Source organism: Narcine bancroftii, chromosome 1 (genome assembly GCF_036971445.1).
Source record: "Narcine bancroftii isolate sNarBan1 chromosome 1, sNarBan1.hap1, whole genome shotgun sequence".
Lineage (NCBI taxonomy): Eukaryota > Metazoa > Chordata > Chondrichthyes > Torpediniformes > Narcinidae > Narcine > Narcine bancroftii.
The window spans coordinates 34,709,724-34,725,047 of NC_091469.1; the positions used below are offsets into that span (position 1 = coordinate 34,709,724).

The 15,324-nt window shown below is 35.1% G+C and overlaps 1 long non-coding RNA gene across 7 annotated transcripts in view; it reads left to right on the forward strand.

Annotated features, from left to right (window-relative positions):
• Window positions 1-15,324, forward strand: part of LOC138757038 (uncharacterized) — a 165,338-nt gene that overhangs the window by 123,825 nt on the left and 26,189 nt on the right. For 2 of the 7 annotated variants that reach the window (XR_011353300.1, XR_011353307.1), the window contains one exon: window positions 1,527-1,593. The exons of 4 other annotated variants lie outside the window; for them this stretch is intronic. This is a non-coding gene — a long non-coding RNA (uncharacterized lncRNA). Of the gene's footprint in view, window positions 1-1,526; window positions 1,594-6,474; window positions 6,515-15,324 lie in introns of all 7 variants that reach the window. One more of the 7 variants, XR_011353306.1, reaches the window with a different exon arrangement.

The window sequence follows — 15,324 nt, forward strand, 5'->3', positions numbered from 1 at the left end:
TCTTAGATTGATAACATTAGTCATTGCATTTAGACAGCATCCCAACCACTTGATGAGCTGGATGTGGATGAGGCCTTTGATTTGGTCGAGTGGAATTTTTTGTTTAAGGTGTTAGAGAAGTTTAATTTTGGCCCTTATTTTATTGGCTGGGTTAGGGCCTTATATACAAATCCAACTGCTAGGGTGGTGACAAATGGTCAAATTTCTTTATCATTTAACTTAACGCGTTCAGCTCGACAAAGTTGTCCATTGTCACCAGCCTTATTTGCATTGGCTATTGAACCGTTAGCTCAGACAATAAAACAGAATGATAAGATTAAAGGAATGAAAATTGTGGAGGATGAATATAAGATTAATTTATTTGTGGACGATGTGCTGGTATATTTGACAGAACCGGAACAGTCTTTGCAATATTTACAAGCTTGTTTGTTAAAATTTTGAGTTATCTGGATATAAAGTAAATTGGGATAAGAGTGAAATAATGCCAGTTGGGGATGGAGATTATTCAGAATATAAATGTATTATAAATTGAAGTGGTCAGATCAAATTATGTCCCTTAATTAAAAAAGGATTAAAATGGATTTAATTAAACGGAAAGATTTGCCGTTAACATCAATTGATTGAGTAAATTGTGTTAAAATGAATACTTTTCCTCGAATTCAATATTTGTTTCAGTCTATTCCATGTTTAATTTCAAAGGGTTTTTTCATGACCGGAATAGGGCAGTGCGGGAGTTTTTATGGAAAGGAAAATTAGCCTGAGTAGCTTTACATAAAATTACATGGAAATATACAAATTGGATTGCAGTTACCTCACTTTCAAAATTATTATGATGCAGCTCAGTTGAAATTTGTTAACAGATTGATTGATGTGGACCAACCTCCGAGTTGGACAAAGGTGGAAATGGCTTGTATATCTGAAGTTGAGATACATCAGTTTATATTTAAATGGAATGTGGATTTATTGTGGGAATGTAATATGCTGGTATTAAAACATTTGTTAAGGATATGGGTTAAAAGAAATAGGGCTTTAGGATCAAATTCAGACCCCGTTATATCATAACCAGCTTTCTGAATGTTTAAAAATAATTTAAAGAGATGGAATTCTCAGGGAATAAAGATAATTCAGGATTGTTTTGAAGAAGGCCAATTTCTTTCTTTTATTCAATTGAGGGAGAAATTTGATATATCTGTAAATTCTCTGTTTGCATATTATGAACTCAGAGCTCTGAGAAAAGATAATTAAGGTAAAGAGATGAATTTACCCATGTTGATGAAATTTGAGTGTTTGATTTCTTCTGTACCTAAGAAAAGTTATATTTCAGATATGTACCAATTGTTACAGGATAGTATGGATAAACCAGAATGGGAGAAATCCAGGCTTAAATAGGAAAGCGATTTACCCTATATTTTTCTGGAAGATAGTTGGGAGGTTATGTGCTATGATAGTGTAACTAAAATGACGAATGTACGTTATGGAATGGTCAATTATAAATATGGATTTAGTCATTTGGATTTTTGTTTTAGATGTGGACTATGTACTGGAACTTTTTTTACATGCTGTTTGGTCTTGTTTTAAAGTACAACCATTTTGGTAAGTAATTAGATTGGTTTTGGAAAAAAAACTATTTAAGATTAAATTATCGTTAGACCCATCAATCTTTTTGTTGGGATATATTGTTTCTTTGAAAGGACTAGGGTTGGATAAATTTCAAATTGCATTCGTACATCTAGTGTTATCTGTAGCACAAAAATGTGGACCTAGTTCTTGGAAGGATAATGTGGAGGTTAATATAACATGCTGGCATAATGAGTTTAGAAATTGTATTATTATGGAAAAAATTACATGTAATTTGCACAATAATTATTTGTTTTTTTGTTAAAATGTGGTCTTCTTATTTGGAGTATATGAATTTAGAAATACTTTGAAATATTCTTTATAATCATTGTATTATCTTTATATTGGGCTCCCCTTAAGGGGGTTGGCTGAAGGAGTGGGAGGGTGGTCGGGGTTTTTGTTTCTTTTATATATATATATATATATATATATATATACATATATATACAAAAAATTGTTTCTTTTTCCATTATGTTTAATTCCAAGTTGTCTAAGTTCTTTTAAATAAAGTTATCAAAAATAAAATTAAAAAGAGGTTTAGTTGGGCAAGTTATGGCATCTTCTTTTAATTCAAAAGCAAGAGATGTGGCTATTTTGATTAATAAAAAGTTACCTTTTAAATTGGAATTAGTTATTGAGTCAGTTGGTAGGCTTTTGATTGTCAATTGTTTTTTTTTCCCTGAGTGTTAGATTTTAATGAATATTTATACTCCTAATGTAGATGATGAGAAATTTATGTTGGATTATTTTCTTAATTTAAATATGATAAAATTATGGTAGGAAGTGATTTTAATCATTGTTTGGATCCATTATTAGATAAATCTCCAAAATCAGTAATTAGGACCAAAATGGGTATGAATTTAATACATATATGGAGAAGGTTAAATCCTAATGAGAAAGATTTTTCATTTTATTCATTTCATCATGATTCTTATTCTAGAATAGGTTTATTTTTAGTGTCAGCACAATTACAAGGCAGGTTTTGAAGGCTGAATATAAGCGTAGGATTTTGTCTGATCATTCTTTGCTATTAAAAAATGTGTACTGGATCAGAGAAAATTGAGAATGTTTATTGTTGGAGATTTAATTATTTGCTGTTGAAAAATGCTGAATTTTGTAAATTTATAAGGGATCAAATACAGATTTTTTAAAAATATATATAGGTTCAGTTGTTAGTAAATTTGTTTTATGGGATGCTTTAAAAGCTTATTTAACTCCTTAGTTGTCAAAATTAAGAAATAACATAGCTCAAGTTAGTAGATTTGAGGAGGAGATAGAAATTTTGGAAAAGGATTTACAACAAAATTCTATGAAAATTAAGGAAGTATGCTTAGTTAATATGAAATTGTGATATAATTTGTTACATACTTACAAATTTGAGAAATTATTACAGAATTAGACAGAGGTATTATGAATTGGGCAAAAGAGTTCATAAAGTATTAGCTTGGAACAAGCTTCTAGAACAATAAATGCTATTAGATATGATTCAATGATTACGTATAAACCTCAGGAAATTAATGATTTGTTTTGTAAATTTTATGAAAAATTGTATACTTCTGTATTGGAAGATGAAGCCAAAATAAATAATTTTTTTATGTGGTTTGGATTTACCCTTTTTGAGTGATAAGGATTTTAAGGATTTAAATGATTCCTTTACTGTTAAAGTAGTAATAGATGCACTTTGATCTATGCCCAGTGGGAATTCTCTAGGAGATGATGGTTTTACTTCTGAATTTTATAAAAACTTTCAGGACTTATTAATTCCTTTATTGATGGATGTATTGAAACAGACACCAGAGGTTTGTTCTTTTCCAGATTCCTTTTCGAAACCAATTATTACAGTTATTCATAAGAAAGATAGGGACCCATTAAAAGCAGGGCTTTATAGATCTATTTCTTTATTGAATGTGGATTATAAAATTGTGGCAAATGTTCTAGCTAATAGGTTAGCTAAATATTTACCAGACTTAATTCATGTAGATCAAGTAGATTTTTATTAAAAATTGATATTCAGCAGATAATACTGTAAATTTATTTCTTTAATTAATGCTTATCAGAAGCAATCTAACCAACCAATCATTATTTCTCATGATGCAGAGAATGCCTTTGATAGAGTAAAATGGAGTTTTTTGTAATTTAAAGTTTTGGAAAAAAATCAACTTTGGCCCTTTTTTTCTTGGTTAGAAAAAGGCCTTGTATAGAAGTACTAGAGTTGTGACAAATGGACTGTTATCTTCACCTTTTATGTTAACTAGATCAACTAGGCAAGGCTACCCTTTGTCACCAACTCTACTTGCATTGGTTATTGAACCTTTGGCTCAGATGATTAGACAAAACAGTAATATTGAAGGTATTAAGGTGAAATCTGATGAATTTAAAATAAGTTTGTTTGCAGATTATGTTTTGATATATTTAACACAACCTTTGAGTTCTTTGAGGAATTTGCATGATAGACTGATGTATGGTGAAATATCAGGTTATAAAATTAAAAGGGAAAAGAGTGAGATTATGCCATTAGCTGAAGTGGATTATTCTTTATGTAGGTATATTGTAAAATTTCAGTGGTCAGATTGGATTAACTATTAAGATAGATAGTAATTATAACCATTCATACAAATTGAATTACTTGGCTTTATTTTCTAAAATTAAATATGATTTGAATCAATGGAAAGATTTACCTATTACATTAATAGGATATGTTAATTGTATTAAAATGAATATTTTTCTTTGAATTTAATATCTCTTTCAGTCTATTCCTTGTAAGATTCCTCAAAAAAAAAAAAAGACTTAAATGCTTTAGTGAGGAAGTTTCTATGGAAAGATAAAACGGTAAGGGTATCATTACAGAAATAACTTGGAAGTATGCAGTAGGAGGTTTGCAACTCCCTATTTTTCAGAATTATTATGAATCGGCACAGTGAAAATTTATTAATAGGATATTTGAAGTGGATAAACCTTTGATATGGGCCAATATTGAATTATTGGTGAGAGGAAGGTGGATCAGTTTATTTATAGATGGAATCCTCAATTATTAATTAACCATAATTCACCAGAATTAAAATACTTAATGGATTTATGGTATATATAAAAAATGAAGCTATAGGTACTCAAGGTAAAATTTCGGGCAAAACTCCTTTGTATCAAAATCAGCTTTTTTTTCTTTTACACTTAATCAACTTTTGAAGTTGTAGAATCAAAAAGACATTAAATTGGTAAAAGATTGTTATGAAGCAGAATATTTTATTTCATTTCAAAGGATGAAAGAGAAATATCATACATCTTTGAATACTTTTTTCTTATTAGCAAATTGATAAAGCTTTATTTTTGGATAATTTTGGGCATGATTTACAGTTACCTAGTTGATCTAAATTCGAAATTTTAATTATTGAAGGTGGCAAGAAAGGATTCATATCTGAGATGTATGCTTTATTACAATATAAAATACTTTACCTGGATGTTCATAAATGTAGATTAAAATGGGAAAAAAGATTTGGCTGTATCTATTTCTCAGGATAATTAGATGAATCTATGTGAGGATAATGTGACTAAAATTGTAAACATAAGGTATTGATTGATTCATTATAATTTTCTTCATCAATTATATTTAACTGGAGAAATTAAGGAAATATAGGTTTATTTCTTTGGATATATGCTTGCAATGTCATAAGGAAGTAGGCTCCTTCTTACATTCTATTTGATTATGTGAGATGGTGAAACCTTTTTGGAACTTTTTAAGGAACATTTAGAAGGTATTTTTAAATTTAATATTTCACTTGATCCTTAGGTATTTTTGTTGGGTTATATTAAGAGATTGAGTTTGGAGTTAAAATTAAATAAATTTCAAATTGTTTTTCTGAGACTGGCTTTAGGTGTGGTGAGAAAATGTTTGGCAATTACTTGGAAAAATGAGAATAACTAGTATTCAGAAATGGGATTGGGAAATGAGATCTTGTATTCCATTGGAAAAATAACATAATTTACACAATAATTTTTTTTGTTAAACCGGAGCCCATATTTGGATTATATGGGGTTGAATTATTAATATCCTTTCCACACATTAATGGTGTTGTTCCGCACCATGGCAACTAATTGATGATTATTATGTTATGTGATCTCTTCTTTCTTTTCTTTTTCTTCTTTGGGGATAGTTTAGAGGGGGGTGGGGAGGGATGGGTGAGTTAGGGTAGGAGGGTTGGGAGTTGTACTGGGTATTATTTATATATAATATATCATGTATGTATTCTGTTTTTTCTTAAGTTGTATTTATTCATTGTATAGTTTATCATGATTAATAAATTTTTAAAAATTAAAAATCTTAATTGCATGCTTAATATGTTAAAGTACATCTCTGCACCCCACTGATAGCCAGAATATTGCTGTATGTGCATCAGTCTATAAGACTATAATAAAACTTACAATTGGGCCATTCTATCCATTGAGTCTGCTCTACCATTCAGATCATGGACGATGTAATTTTCCTTCCATCACCATTCTCCTGCCTTCTCCCCATAACCTTACTCATCAAGAAACTATCAAGCTCCACTTTAAATATACCCAATGACTTGGCCTCCACATCCATCTATGGGAATGAGTTCTGAAAATTTACTACTCTATGATTGAAGAAACCTCATCTCAAACACTCTTCTCATCCCTGGATCATTCTTGCAAACCATTAACATATCATTCCTCAGATTATGGGGCCCAAAACTGTTTGCAATACTCCAAACGTAGTGTGACCATTCCTTTGTATAGCCTCAGCTTTGCATCTTTGCTTTGTACTCTTGTCTTCTAGAAATTAAGGCTATCATTGCATTTCCCCTCCTTACTACTGATAAACCTGAAGGTTTACGTCTATAGGTGCGGGAACACAGGACTAATTGCAAGGACACTGCTCAGGGTGAGTAATATCAATCCAGATGCAGAAATCCAATGAAGGGGCATGATTGTATTTGGAATAGATGTATTAATATCTTTGAAAGATGATTATTTTCATTTCATTGATAGCAATTATCGAATGAATGAATTGTTTGGAGCACTTAACTTTTTTACTGATGGATGTAATGAGTGATACAAAAAAAAGGGGCTTCAAATCATTACAATGGGGCTGATTAACTAGAGTAATTTTAAATGTGGCTTCTATGTTGCTGTCCTTATTACTCTGGAAACAGACCACAGATAGTGATTGGAACTTTAGTCATTGTACCTGGACTCAGTGAGAGCAAACAATGCACTGAAATATATTTTTTTTTAAATTATTTCCTAATTTCTCTGCATTTAGAGTGATCTACACATATCATTGGGAGTGCATTGAAGTATTTGCAGTGATGGTTCAATGAATAATTTCTTGTCTTATCCCTTCCTGTTGGAAAACTAAAAATCAGCAGGCCTTTTCATCCTTGGTAAATCAAGGGAGTTACCCTCCCAGATTCTCTGCCACTTTTCCCAATGAAGAACCTGAGCAAATCTAAATGGTGTGAAATCTGAATAGTACCTGCAACACCATGGGAGTGACAGAGGATGTTGTTCACCTAGATTTCTTGAAGGCCTTTTACAAGGTGTCACACACAAGGTTGCTAAACAAGATAGAAGCCCATAGTATTATGAGAGAGGTACTAGCATGAATAGAAGAATGGTTGACTGGCAAGTAGAAAAGTGTAGGAATACAAGGCCCTTTTCTGCTGGCTGCCAGTGACTAGATGCATTTTACAGGGCACAATGTTGGGTCTGATACATTTCACATTATATATATATTTTTTTAGATGATGGAATTAATGGTTTAGTAAAGATTGTTGATGACACAAAGTGGAAGGAGTGTCATGTTGAGGAAGCAGGGAGTCTGTAGAGGGACTTGGATAGGTTGGGAGAATGGGCAAGAAGTGACAGATGGAATACAGCAAGGGCAAATGTATGATCATGCAGTTTTGGAGAAGAAATAAAGAAGGAGATTATTTATAAGTGAAAAGAGAATTCAGAACTTGAAGGTCCAAAGATTTTGGAATTCCCAGTGCAGGTTTCCCTGAAGGTTAATTTACAGGTTGAGTCAGTAGTAAGGAAGGCAAATGCAACATTTCAGCATTCATTTCAAGAGGACTAGAACATAAAGGCAAAACTAATGCTGAGGCTTTCCAAGACATTGTTCAGAACACATCTGGTGTATTGTGAGCATATTTGGCCACTTGTCTAAGGAAGGATGGGCAGATATTGGAGAGGATGCAGAGAGATTTATGAGAATGATCCTTGAATGAGAGGGTTTAATGCATGAGCAGTGTTTGATAGCTCTGTTTGGATGTTTACAAGAATAAGGGAGGATCTCATTAAAACATTCCAAATAAGGAAAGTACTGGATGGAATAGACATGGAGAAAATGTTTCCAGTAGTGGGAGAGACTAGGACTAGAGGGCACAGCCTCAGAATAAAAGGATGTACCTTTACAAAAGCAAAGAGGAGTTGTTGTTTTTTCCCAGCCAGAATACTGTAAATTTGTGGAATTCATTGCCACAGATGGCTGTGGAGGCCAAGTCATTATGTGAGTGAATTAAGGACTATTGTGATCTTACAAAACATTAGCTTTGCATTTGGGCTTTTATATGAATGTAAACATTCTATTTTTATACCAGCGGAGCTGTCTTAGAAAAAGTTATTCTATCTTTCTAACAATGCATCAAACTATTAATTTGAGTTGAATTGCTGTAAAAGATTTTTTCAATGAACAAACTATATCATTCTTGAGCTCAAACATGCCATGACTTCCAATATAACTGGGACAGGCATCTTGTCCTATTCCAGTTTAACAAGGATAGTGCATGCAATTGTCTTGTCAAGGTCACTCTCCCATCACCATTTCTGCATGTTGTACAATGCACTCTTGTTGTTACACATGGAGACGTAACAAAAATAATGGCTGTCACAGGAAGAAACTATTAAAATCAGATGTGGTGCCTGAAACTCATTTAAAATTATAAAGAACCAACAATATGCTTTAACAATTCTCAAGATAAACTACTACCCTTCTCACCAATTTGCAATACTTTCATGTATTGAGATACAGCATATATTGTCATTAAGCAGAGATCCATTTACAAGGCACAACACTGTATACCGAGTCTCTACGTTGTTGGCACCCATTGGGTTTTCAGCAGGTCAAACAGTACCTTTGTGTAGCACCTTTGCTCACACAGAGGATGATGAATGAATTGAACCAACTGCCAGAGGAGGTAGTTATGGTAGGAACAATTTAACCTTTAAGATATTTAGACAGATACATGGATTGGAAAGGTTTAGAAGGATATAGGCCAAATATAGCCAAATGGAACTAGCTTGGTCATCAAGGACATGTTTGGCTGAAAGATCAGTTTCTGTGCTACAAAATTCCATGATTCTTGACTGTATATGTTGAATGGCCTCATTTGATCTGTAAATTATGTCAGAGATGCGAGTGTGACTGGTGCTAGGATATACCTGAGCATCTATAAAGATGCAAAATCACCCAAACATAGCAACTAAACATTTTTCATTCAGAAAAATGAAATAACTATAATCAAATTTATGGTCCTCAATTTACTCATTTATTCAGCTGCAACGGGTAATGAAGCACAATCAAAAAAAAAACACATTTCAGTTTCAATAAAACCCTTAATGCTTAAACTAAGTTAGAATACAAACTATTTCTATTAGTGAAATGACAAAGCCCTAATTAAATACATCCTTGGATCCTCATATTGAATGCAAGGATCTGCGCCCTAGCAGATGTTGAACCAACTCTATGGCTTGTGGAAAGCTGACAAGAATGATTAAAAATTAAAATGGGTGTTTTACTGATTCACAGGAAATGATATTCTCAGCTGTGTGAATTAGTTGAATGTAAATGGAATGTGGGCATGTTGCCAAAGCAAGGTAATCATTGCTATAAGTGATGCTAAACATCAGAAATTCAATCAATACTAACTTACATTATCTGTAAAACCTCACATTTCATGGAGTCTGAGAAAAGTGCAACTGGTTTAATACTCATCATTAATCAATTGTACAATGGGTTCAAATCAAGAGGTGCTGAAGGTTTGGGTTCCTAAATTTTAGTTTTGTTCCAATATGTAGGTTTGCACACATCTTCTGAACTGTATCAACCTCATTAACTTTCAATTAGCTTTATGCTCTACATTTGGCAAAACTGTGGAATCCAGACACAACTTGTCAATTTAATTGGCAGTGGTGGTGTCATGGATATATTACCTCTTTCTCCAAGCCTAAAACTTTCTCATGATATCCACAAGAGCATTGCAGTCATGGCACTGGGCTGATCAACCAGAGGCTAGGGACAATATGAAGAAGAAACAACTTTAATCACAGAGTTAATCAAGAAAGTCTGTAAATGCTGTGATTGCGGTTCAATACAAGAAAGTGCTGGAGAAACTCAGCAGGCCACGCAACATTCTTTGTGTAGCAAAGATATGTAACCAAAGTTTCAGGCCTGAATGCTTCATCTTGATGAATGTCTTTGCTGCATAATGAACCTTGAATAACCAGCTGAGTTTTTCCAGCACATTTGTGTATTGAATAACTTAAAATCACACTGTTGCAGTGGGGTTATTTGAAATTAACTGGGGTAAAATACAAGGTGCAGTGATGAACATCATGAAAATATTGGATTCTCAGTAAAAAACTGATCAGATTCACTAATCTGCTTGAAGGGAAGGAATCTACTGTTCTCTGAAGGATTTAAATATCTGTGACTCTTGGTTCCAATCATATGATTAATCATTAAAACCCTCTGAAATAACCTTTCAATTTGAGAGCAGTTGTGGATGGATAATAAATACTGTCTTTGCCAGTGATGCTTTTATTATTGTGAATCAATGAATGAAATGATCAAGAACTTTTAAAAAAAAACAATTGCTTCAATTATCTCAGGAACTGCTCATTAAAAGATATCATATGGAGGAAGGAACACTGGTTGGTAAGTTATACCAATCTTAAAATAGGCATAAAATTTAGGGCAGTTTCTGCAGGACATTGGACTTTTTTAAAAAGGCTAGCCAATGAAACCCAGGCTGGAAAATTATCTGGAATCTGGCTGAAATCTGTTGGATGATGGTGGAAAACAATCCAGAGGGCTGAAGCTTGCAGGGAATTGAAGGAAGAGTCATAATAGGAAGGGGAAGAAGCTCCCAGGAGTTCGAGGGTCTTTGGGCAGGGGAAATGAGATTACAGAGAAGCAGAAGATAGGCATCTGGCTTGGGAAGGAAAAATGGAAAATGAAGGGAAAGAGCATGGTTGAATGGAGGAAAAGGTGAGAGTGAAAGAAGCAGGCAGGAAGGAATGAAGATGAGGGAGAAAAATGGAGAGGATAGGTGGGATGACTGATTGGGTACTTTCAACACAGCAGGATACCCCACTTCACTTTGCAGTCACTGAAGAATATTTGAAGTGAAGTTTTCGTTCAAAAATTGGTTGATTTTCTTAGAGCAAATTTTAGAGGAGCTCTGTTCTAATGTACTGTGCGTGAATGTATGTGTAGTGGCCTCACTTCCAACATCCAGCTTCTTTGACTTCAATGTCACTGAATATTTAGAAAATCTGCTACTCCTGTTGCACATTTTGTGCATGCAACCAAGGGGAAGCATCTACCCATCTATAATTTAGAGCTCTGGAGCCTTCTCATTGTTCCTCCTGTTCAACCAGTTCTCATTACCTTTCATGTCCTCCAAAGCACCAATCATTTCTGTTACTGCCCCGCAGATTTCTCTGATGTTGAGCCATTGGCTACTCTAGTTTAACTCAGGTTAACATTCAATTTTCCAGTTAATTAAATAATGCTGGGCTCCATTGAGAGTTAAATCTGAGTTGACTTCAGAATCAAGTTTTTAAAAGAATTCTGCAGTAAAACAAAAAATGCAAACTATTTTTTTTTAAAGATGGACATCTTTACCATAGAGTTGATGCTGGTTTATAAATGCCCAGTGAACCATGGTGTTTTAAAATCAGCAATTCCATATAACATCAAACACAAATCTCAAATGAAGAGTGATTCAATAGTCTGTGAAGATCTGATGGAAGTAAAACCAATTATCAAGTGTTATGAAAGAAAATTACTAGTGCAACAGTGAAACCAATAAGATGTTCTTAATAATGAATATGTTATAATAAATTGATTCTTGCCTTTTACCTTCCTTATTATGCTTTACAATATCTTTAGTTATAGAACAATTACAGAGGCCATAGAATCAAAGAATCATATGGAACAGTGGAAAGCCATTCTGCCCACGTTGCTTTCCCCAAATAATGCTATAATTAGCTAGATCTCTAGTTTGTTCTCATTTCTTTTTAGTTCATTTTAAAAGAATTCAACAGAAATCTAAACTTATCTTAAATGTTATTATTGAACATGATTCCCAACCCATTTTACATTGTAAATCCAGATCATTAATTACTACTAGAATCCCTGCAAAGGCTGAGGACCCTGTGGTATCTGTCTAGGGTGACAACGTTAGGACATCATTCAAGAGGATGAACCCTCCCAAGGAAACAGATCCTGATGGCATACCTGGCAGGGTACTGAAAATCTGCATCAACCAACTAGCTGGAGTGTTCATGGACATTTTCAACCTTTCATTGCTGCAGTCAGAAGTTCAAAAGGTCACCAATCATCCTGGTGCTCACGAGCAGTGTGAGCTGCCTCAGTGACTATCACCCAGTAGCACTAACTGCTACTTAAAGATATGTTTTGGGTGATTGTTCATGGCCAGATTTAACACGTACCTAAGCAAAGATCTGGACCCACTGCAATTCACCGATTGTCACAATCGCTCCACAGCAGATGCAAGATCATTGGTTCTCCACTCAGCTCTGGTTCACCTCGAACAGTAACTCATACTCTTCATTGAGCTCAGCTCAGCCTGCAATACCATTATTCCCTCAGTGGTGGTCAAGAAGTTACAAACTCTGGGCTTCTCTGCAACTGGATCCTTGACTTTCTCATCAGAAGTCCACAGTCAGTATGAATTGGAAGCAAAGTCTCCTCCTCAATGATTGCCAACAGAGGCACACCCAAAAGATGCGTGCTTAGCCCACCGCTCTACTCATTATACACCCACAATTGTGTGGCCAGACAATTCCAATGCTATTGGTAAGTTTGCCAAATGACACCACAGTTGTTGGGAGAATCACAAACAGCAATGAGGAAGCGGACAGGAGGAGATAGATCAGCTCTGAGTGGTGTCACAACAACAACTTTGCGCTCAATGTTAGCAAACCAAGGAGATGATTGTTGACTTCAGGAGGGAGTCAGGGGAACATGACCCAGTCCTTATCAAGGGCTCAGTAGAGGAGAGAGTTAACAAATTCCTTGGTGTCATCACCTTCAAGGATCTGTCCTGGAGCCTCCATGTTGATGCAATCAAGAAGGAGGCTCGCCAGCAGCTATACTTTGTGAGGTGTTTGAGGAGATTTGCAATGTCACTGAAGACTCTCAAAAAACCTTTACAAGTGTACTGTGGCGATCATACTGACTGGTTACATCACTGCTTGGTAAGGAGTCGACAAATCTCAAATCAAGTCACTTTTATTTGTCGTTCATACCATGCTCACACAGTAAGGACAAGATTGGATTACATTTCTTCAGGACCATGGAGCATACAAGTTAGAATAGGATCTATGAGCATTTGGTGAAGTACAGTCTACTCAAGGATAGTCAGCATAGCTTTGTGAAGGGAAGATCATGCCTCACAAATCTAATTGACTTTTTTGAAAAGGTAACAAAAGAAGTTGATGAGGATAGGGCAGCAGATGTGGTCTACATTGATTTTAGCAATGAATTTGACAAGGTCCCCATGAGAGACTCACCCAGAAAGTCATGAGATCAGTGGAACCTTGGCTGTGTGGATTTTAAAAAATGGCTTGTAGGAAGAAAGCAGGGAGTAGTAGTGGAACTATTTTTCCAGGAGGTCAGTGACTAGGGATTGCTGCAAGGATCAGTTTTGGGACCCCTGCTATTTGTGATTTTTATAAATGACCTGGATGAAGAGGCAGAAGGATGGATCAGATAGTTTGCTGATGTCATGAAGGTTGGAGGAGTTGTGGATGGAGCTGAAGGTTATTAAAGGTTACAAGAGGATATAGACAGGATGTAGAGTTGAGCATAAAAGTGGCAGATGGATTTCAATCTGGATAAGTGTGAGGGGATTCATTTTGGAAGGACAAACCGGAAGGCTGAGCATAGGGTTTATTGCCAGTTTCTTAAAAGGGACCTTGGGGTACAAATCTTTACATCTCTCAAGTTTTCCACATAGGTTGATAGGATGGTTAAGAAGGTCTATGGGATTCTAGGCTTCATTAATAGAGGGATTGAGTTCAGATCATACTGCAACTCTACAAATCTCTCATGAGACCACACGAGTATTATGTTCAGTCTGGTCACCTCATACCAAACATTGATGCAACCAGTCAATATGATCAGAAGGATGTTGAAACTATGAAGAGGGTGCAGAGGAGATTTACCTGGCTGTTGCCTGGATTGGGAACAGAGTCTTATGAAGCGAGGTTAGCTGAGCTGGGACTTGTCTCTTTGGAGTGTAGAAGGATAAGAGGAGTCGATAGATGTCTGCAAGATTATGAGAGGCAGAGATAGGGGGAACAGCCAGCACCTGTTTCCCAGGACAGGATCACTAAACACCAGAGGACTTGTGTACAAAGTTAAGGGAGTGAAGTTTAGGGGAGACATCAGTGGTAAGTTATTTTTTTTTTAAATATACAGAGTTGTGGACCTGGAATACCTTGCTAGGGATGATAGTGGAGACAACCATTGGGTGCTTTGAAGTGACTGAGACAGATATATGGATGTTAGAAAAATAGAGGCTTATGGGGTAGGGAGGGATGACTCCTTTTTTGGGAAGAATATGGGTCAGCACAACATTGAAGGCTGAAGGGCCTGTACTGTATTGTTGTATGTTCTAATACCTACACTTTCCTTTCAATCAAAAGCATTCATCATATTGAAAATTTCATTTAATCACACTCAACGTGTTCTGTTCCAACTTTTTTTTTTAAACTTCTCTCAAATGAAATCCCCTCTCCCATGATCAAGCTGAAGTAAATATATCCATGACACCACTAAAGCCTTGGCATTTCTTCTGACTTGAATTTTAATAAATGGTTGTAAAGGGTTCCACTGCTGTGCTGAACAAACATCCAGTGTCACTCATCATAATGTGATGAAATATTTGGGAATGTTTTTGGGAATTAAATTGGTAAAATTAGAGTAGTTACATACACACACTTTAAAGCAGTTCTTATTTGAAATACTGAAGAATTCATTCAGTGACTTTACAGAAACTATTGAGAATAGTATGCATATTTCACAAGTAGGTGCTAATTGAAATTATATCATGAAATGAATGGACTATTGTCTTCGAAGAACAACCAGAGCCAAGTTGTCTGTTTTGGACCTTTTTGCAAAGCTTTTGACCTCTCTGCAAAGTGCTCACACAGAGGTCATTGTTTACCTAAAACAACAGATGGACCAGAAGACTGATTCCTATCGTTTGCTGGAGAAAGTCAGGGGTTTTGCAAGTGAGAAAGAGGACACGCTGTTGGCAGTTTGAATCTAAGATAGAGAGATTCTTTGATTGTGTGTGACACAGAAAGCTGCAACAAGCCAGGATAAGCTTGTTGGAACTGAAACAGAAGCTCCAGAGTGGCGGATGGCTGGAAGTG